We start from the raw sequence: 7,386 nt of genomic DNA, 5'->3' as shown, positions 1-7,386 counted from the left end.
CAGTGAGAAATGACCAAGTATACATCTCTCTCTCCTCTCTCCCTCATCTCTCTCTCATCGTCTCTTAATCTCTTATCTCTCCTATTGGAACGCTTAAAAAAGGGATTGAGTCATAATATTTGGCCAGTGGCCTTTATTACCTATCAGTATTTCATGACACTCTCTTCAAAGTCGTGAAAGAAGAAAATTATGGATCATTGATGTTAATGTTTCGGGGGCGAGGGGAGAGGGCTGCAAAGAGACTCGACACTCTATGAACGAAAATGTCATATTTGTTTAATGATCTTATTACTTACGAAGAACTACGTAATAATGATTTAACATCGGAGAGCAGTAATTTTAATTAATTTCTGAAGAGAACCTGAGGAGAAACGAAGAGCGTACTAGGGAAGTTTTCTGTTGGGTTCAGAATATACGTATGGCTTCGTTAAGACCCTTTAGCCAAATCATCCCACTAGGCCTATCATAAGTTCTTTAGCTTCTGTTTCTTATAAATTCTCGAATTGTTGGTACAATATCGTAGTATACATTAAGAATCATGATTTTGAAGATAAAGCATTAACGTTCCTTTTGAGTTCAAAATTGTAATTTTCGATATTATCTCATTACTTGTAACGGATACAGTGGATGTTTTATTAAATATCCTAAATGTGATGTGCACATACGTTCAATTGACTTGATTATGCTTTTGCATTAAGGACTATATTTACAAGTAAGGAGATATATTTCCTACTACAATTTGGTATGGCCATGGAAAATTCACTCTCTCAGGTGCTTAGCAGTCTTTACAAGTGTTTTTTTTTTTTTTTTTTTTTTTTTTTTTTGTGTAAACAGGTCCTGTCTAGCATTTTATCAAATGGCATTGTATGGTATCGGTATATGGTGGTATTTTCTGACCCATAATTTCAAATATAGGAGAATTTTTAGATAAACTGAAAGGACTTCTTCCCTCAATTAATTTAAGAGTTGAGGAAGTGATTCGGTAATATTATTTTTAGACATGAAGTAGGTTAAAAACAACAAATGTATGCACCTATGTCCTTCAGCACTCAGAGAACCAGAATAAAGTAAAAGTATCGATTCTTTTTCTACGATGTTCCTGGGATTCTTAACAATTTATAGCCATAAGGTTTAAGATTAAGACAGTCGAAAGATTGCCAAGGATACTTTTTATACATTTAGGATCAGAAAACTTCTTTCTTGCTATAATATGTTCTTGCCATAGTATGGTTTCCACTGTTTTTGTAGTCTGAGTTTTTTTCTCGTTTTAGTTGTCATTAATTTTGCTCGGGCTATTGAGTCATGTGCCTACACTGCAGCCATAAAAATTGGTAACGGTTTTATGGCCAAGTCTGCGGTTTTCCATTGCGTCTGGCAACGGCGGTTGTGGCAGAGAGACTGATCATCGATGTATGTATGCTTGTCTATCTAATTGTTAGTTAGTAAACTCATTACTGTCCACAGCTCAAATGTGGGGTGGGGGTAGGGGGTTGGGTGGGTTGGATGTAAGTCCATTATAGGACTTGGACTGACCCATAAATTTACAAACAATTATTATTGTAATTACGTATGGTAATGATGAATTCTTCGGCTCATTTAATAATAGATTTTATATATTGATAGATTTATGACCAATTTTTTATTTTTCATCACAAACCGAGAAGTTCATGGAAACAAGAGGTAAAAATTCACTTATGAATTTCTGGACGCATATGTTATGTACTGACAAATTCATGGGCAAGTTTGCTGGATAGTGTACCAATGAATTGATGGGTACTTTTGTTGCCAATATGTGACTGTGTGGTGCGAAGTATGACCCTATGGAGTGTAGTATGATCATGTTGTGTGGTGAGTGAAAGAGTGGTGTGCAGCATTACCCTGGTCCTGTCGCGTGTAGTATGATTTTATGGTGTTGTGTAGGACTGCTATATCCATCTAATAAATTGCATCTGTGTTTGTCCAAATTCCAGATACTGATGACTTCCTCTGTCTAGAAAAGAATGTATGTTGAGTCTTATATCAAGTTTGGCTTCACAGCTCTGAACAAGCAAGGCAAGGATTTGCTGCAATATGTGATCTATCATAAAGTTCCTTTAGAAGGATCCATTAAACCTAGTCTCCTCATGCGTAATTTTTTCAGCTGTCATCCTGAATTTTCGGATAAAGAGCAGCCCTATTTTGAGAGAAAGGCACTTGTTCTTATGCATATTAAACTTGATCATAGTGGTCAGATGCATAAATAAAATGAAGTGCTTATTTTATGATTGCCCTGAGAGTTGTATAAAATGGCGAAGATATTGTTGGTTGCCTAAGGGAAAATGGGGCTTAGAAGTTGAACACCTTGTCATTGTAAAATGATACGGTGCATCGAAGAATATGTGACTTATCAGAGGATATCAAGCATCAAGACATTATGGGAAATGGAAACTCCACTAGATATATTTGCAATTCAACTTGATGAATCAATTGATGCATCTTCTTTTACCCAGCTTCTTACCTACACTAGATATACAAAACACTCAGATTTTAAAAATAACTTTTTGTTCGGTTATCCTCTGGAATCTACAACAGGAGAAGAAGTTGAAGCTGTATTTAGCTTTTTTGAAAGAGAAGGGCTTTCCTTGGCAAATATGGTGTGATGTAAAATAGATGGTGGCTCTGCAATGCTAGGCTGTCGATCTGGCTTCTAAGCAAGGGTGATAGCAGCTAACCCCAACACAAGCAAGATGAACTATATGATTCACCGTGGTATATTAGCTGTGAAGACTCTACCTCCAGATCTCAAGGCTGTACTTGATGATGTAACTATGTTCAACTTTATTGAAAACAGTCCATTAAACGTTAGGATACTGCGTCTTGGTCTCAGGAACTTAATACTGAGGAAGAGTCACTCCTTTCTACAGATGTCTTATGGCTATCAAGGGTACCATAGTAGCTTGAGTTGTGACAATAAAGGACGAAATGAATTAATTATTTGACAGAAATGAGAACAAAAAACAAGTAAGTTTGTGATCCAGCTTTCACACAACAGGTGGATCAGAAAGCTGTCTTACCTCAATGATATAGTTTCTTGCATCAATGTAGTCAACAGATCACTTCAAGGTTACAGGGCAAATGTGATTGATTATGTGAACAAGCTGTGGGGTTATGAAATGGGAGTCAATCTTTGGCAAGGAAAAGTCACAGCAGGATAGTATAACATTTTTTAGAATATGAACGACAGCTTGTCAGCTCTGTGTAAAGATGATCTGGATGAGGTTAGTGGTCTCGTCCAGAAGTGCTTGGTTTCTCTCGGTCAAGAGTAGGATAAATATTTTCCTGATATCACAGACTTAGATTACCAACTCACTTGAATTGCATTGGGGATTGACCTTAATTCCCTTCCAGATGAATTCCAAAATGAATTAGGTGAATTTGGCAATGACTCATTTACCAGATTCTGGTCAACAATGGCAAGTTATTATTAAACTTTAGCAAAGAAATGTGTACAGAACTTCCTGATGAGTCCTGCTTCATACATCTGTGAGGAGGGATTCTCAGCATTATGCTTGATTAGAAACAAGTTACATTCATGTCTCGCAGTCAATGTAAGAGGGACTCTTTCAAAGACTGTGTCTAAGATTTACTTGTTGGTAGCAAAGAAATAGGCCCAACCATCCCACTGAATTAGTCTATACTTGTATTTTAATGCAGTCACACACACTGACTTACCTATGAGTAAGCAACTAGTTACTAATAACCAAATGCAAGGCTTAACAATCAGCATTAGTTTGCAGCTAGTGAAACATTACATGTTTAAATTTTATTCTGTTATTTTTTATGCTAGTGACGCTAGTCACTCACACAGTACCACTACCTCACAGTCACAGTTATTGAAAAATGTGTCTGATCTAGTTCTGTTTTATTATTCCCATATGCTATTCACAGACAGTGACTTAAATATCAATGTTACTAGTTACAATTTACAAGTTACAAATAGCTGCAAGCAACACTAGTTCACTCCCAACATGATTGAAAACTGTCTGATAGTTCTGTTTTAGTAAATGTACTGCATGCTAGCAGACAGTCACATGTTGTTTCCCTGTGAAGTATTAGTTCCCATCAATACTAGCTCATAGTGACATTGTCTCATTAATTACAAATTTTCTGTGCTCCACATATATAACAATTGAAATTTAATAAACTAATTAATAAAACCATGCATTTCTTTTCACCCTTCCTGAGGCTGCACTGTGGGTAAGTGATATGTGACAAATACCAAAAGTCTTCAAGGAGTATATAAGATTAAAAAGGTTGAGAGCCAGTCGCCTAAGGTTTTCCTATATCTTGACTCATGTAGTAGTCCGAACTTTTATTTACCCTTAACATAAAATAGCTAAAAATACGGAATAACACCTTACCTGTCGTGGGAACTGGTTTTCTCTGTGTGCTCTTATAGGGAACTTTATGCTCGGATTTACAGATTTATTTCTTCTTTTGACTACTATCTAACAAGTGCTAATCACCGATAGTCTTTTGCAGAGGATTTTTCCACAAAGTGGCAATAAGATTCTCCCAATAGGTTGCTAACCATCTTATTAAAGTAGATAAATAGGTGGCTGGTCTGGCAGGGCACATGGTACATAGGAAACGCAAAGAAGGGGAAGAATTCTGCAGCAACAGGAGGCAAGAATGCAGAATCCATAGCCACTTAATTACAGCCTGTAACGAGACTGATTTCGATATGAGTGTTGATGCATCAGACACGTGAACATCAATCAAGAAAAGCGTATGCAACGTACAAAGGGTTCGATCATATGAAGAATATATTACATTGATAATCACTTAAAGGGGGAACAGTTATGCTACTGATTAATTTCAAAGGTAAGCATTTATGTTAGTGATCAATTTCGATAGAAGAATTTATGTTACTGGTTATTAACTCAACACAGGTACATTACTTCACAACTGGGGTGATCTCTGGCTGACTGCCAGTGACAATTCAATTATAATACCGCACAGATAAAACACATTATCACTAGAACACAGTTCAATGGTAACACTATTCGATTATATCACAATGCAATTATAGTGAAGCACAGGAATCGCTCAGGAGAATGAAAGAAAATGAAATAGAAGATTGAGATTGACTTACTGCTGGAATTTGGCACTGGAACATTATCTGGTAAGAGAATGGAGTCCGAGATCCTGAGGACGCCGATTGTGGAAAATATTATGTAATGGGACTCTGTACAATGGCTAACAGCAACTTTCTAAAGACGGGGGTGTCAGTAGCTCAAAGGGAGTGGATGATCTTGTTCGTCTAGAGGAGAAGTGTCTGAGGATGGTTCCCTTAGTTCTTGCCTTTTCATTAACTTGGGAGAGTTCGCCAGAATCTTACTAGGTGACCTTGCTTACTCTTCCACTACTTTCCCATGTAGTCTGCACATGATGTGGTACCCAATATGACAGCTGGGTGACTACACTTCCTCTCTCGATCCCAAGGTAAGCTGTGGGCACAAATTCACATGCAGTCAAACAGACAAGAGATGATTAGGAGCTAATTCCTTAATGAAAGCGGACTGTGGATTAGAGGGGAAATTTAGCCTGTACTGAATTATAAATTAAATAAAAAATGAATACTGTGAATAATATATTGAATGTATGTTACTTTGAATCGGAGATAGTGTAAAACTCCCAACTATATATATATATATATATATATATATATATATATATATATATATATATATATATATATATATATATATATATATATATATATATATATATATATATATATATATATATATATATATATATATATATATATATATATATATATCTATATATATCTATATATATAAATTATCATCACTTTAGCACGCGATTCATTTATCAGACATATCCACAGGTGAAAAATCAGAGGCGGGGTGTGAGTCTTGACCGGTTTCGACTTTATTACCAAGCCATAGACGAAGGACTGATAAATAGTATTAGAAGTCACACATATATACACTACAGAGACGGTACTGTCGAACATACACACAACCGTTTGAGACTGCAGATCCACTCACAGGCAGGTGTCAAGGTACGAGTGGCTTTCAAAAATCATTTGGCTAAAATTCACAATAAATTCTCAAGGGACACAACCGATAAAGGTACCCACCGTAGGAGACAACAAGTCCACACCTGACAGGTGTCAGGGAGGCGGGGTTGGAAACCTCATTACCACTACTGTCCCCTTATTGTGTTTGCAAATACAATAATCTTATTTTCATACATTTCTACTACCTATGTTAAAATTTAAACAATTTACAAATTTCTTTTTATATTAGAGGATCAAGTTTATACTATACATTCCTTGACTGATGTTCATATTATTGTTGTATCTTTCTTTTATAAAGTTAGATTCAATGATATTCCTTTCCATTGCATTATATAAAAAATCAATGTTTTTTGCCCCTTCCCGGTTTATCCAGGTGATATTGTGGTGGGTTTCCATTTTATCCATTATTATTGTGGTGACTGTCTATCTTATCCAGATATTATTGTGGTAACTTTCGCCCAGGATTACCATGTTGACGGGTCCTTTTATGTAAGTATTACTGTGATGACAGATAATTTTCTCCACACATTACTGTTATGACTGTTCCATTTAGCCCCAGCCCCCCAAAACCCTAAACACACACACCCTATTTAACTGAAACACCCACTAAACCTAAGCACACCCTCTAAACACACCCCAACTAAGCCTAAACACACACCCCGACGAGACCTAAACACACCCAGCTAATAAACCTAAACACAAATTATGCATTACAAGAGAGAAAAGAATGTTCATTAATATATTTCTAAGGCATCGAGTACATGAAATGGGGTATGATAAACACATATATTGTTTATCTACCGCATAGGCTACAGAGGGACGGGGGAAGGGGGATGGTTCAAATGATGACCACGTGCCAAATTTTGTCATGATCGGATAAGCGGTACCACATAAGTCACTAAGCAAACGGGGAAGGGGGTACGGATTTGACTGGTCTATACAAAATTTGGCACATGGCCATTATTTGGCCTTACTTATATAATAGGGTAGGTTTCAAACCCTTATCCTTTCCCCACACTTTGTGACTTATGTGGTAACCGCTTATCCGATCAGGACAAAATTTATCACATGGGCGTATTTCTGGGGATGTGATACCTTTGGGGGTTTTAGAATCTACTGTGAAAATCGCAGCGTATGAATGGGATTCAAACAATATTTACTGGGTATCAATTATATAAGTATTATGGGGTGTAGGTATATTTGTCTGATAAGGTCTTAATTGTTGAAGTACCTTTTGGGGATAAAAAACCTTTTTGTAACTTAATCAATAGACATTTTCCTAGTTACTTTTAAAGATC

The sequence above is a fragment of the Macrobrachium nipponense genome, chromosome 36, assembly GCF_015104395.2.
Source record: "Macrobrachium nipponense isolate FS-2020 chromosome 36, ASM1510439v2, whole genome shotgun sequence".
In the NCBI taxonomy this organism is placed as follows: Eukaryota; Metazoa; Arthropoda; class Malacostraca; order Decapoda; family Palaemonidae; genus Macrobrachium; species Macrobrachium nipponense.
This window is presented reverse-complemented; position numbering follows the sequence as displayed.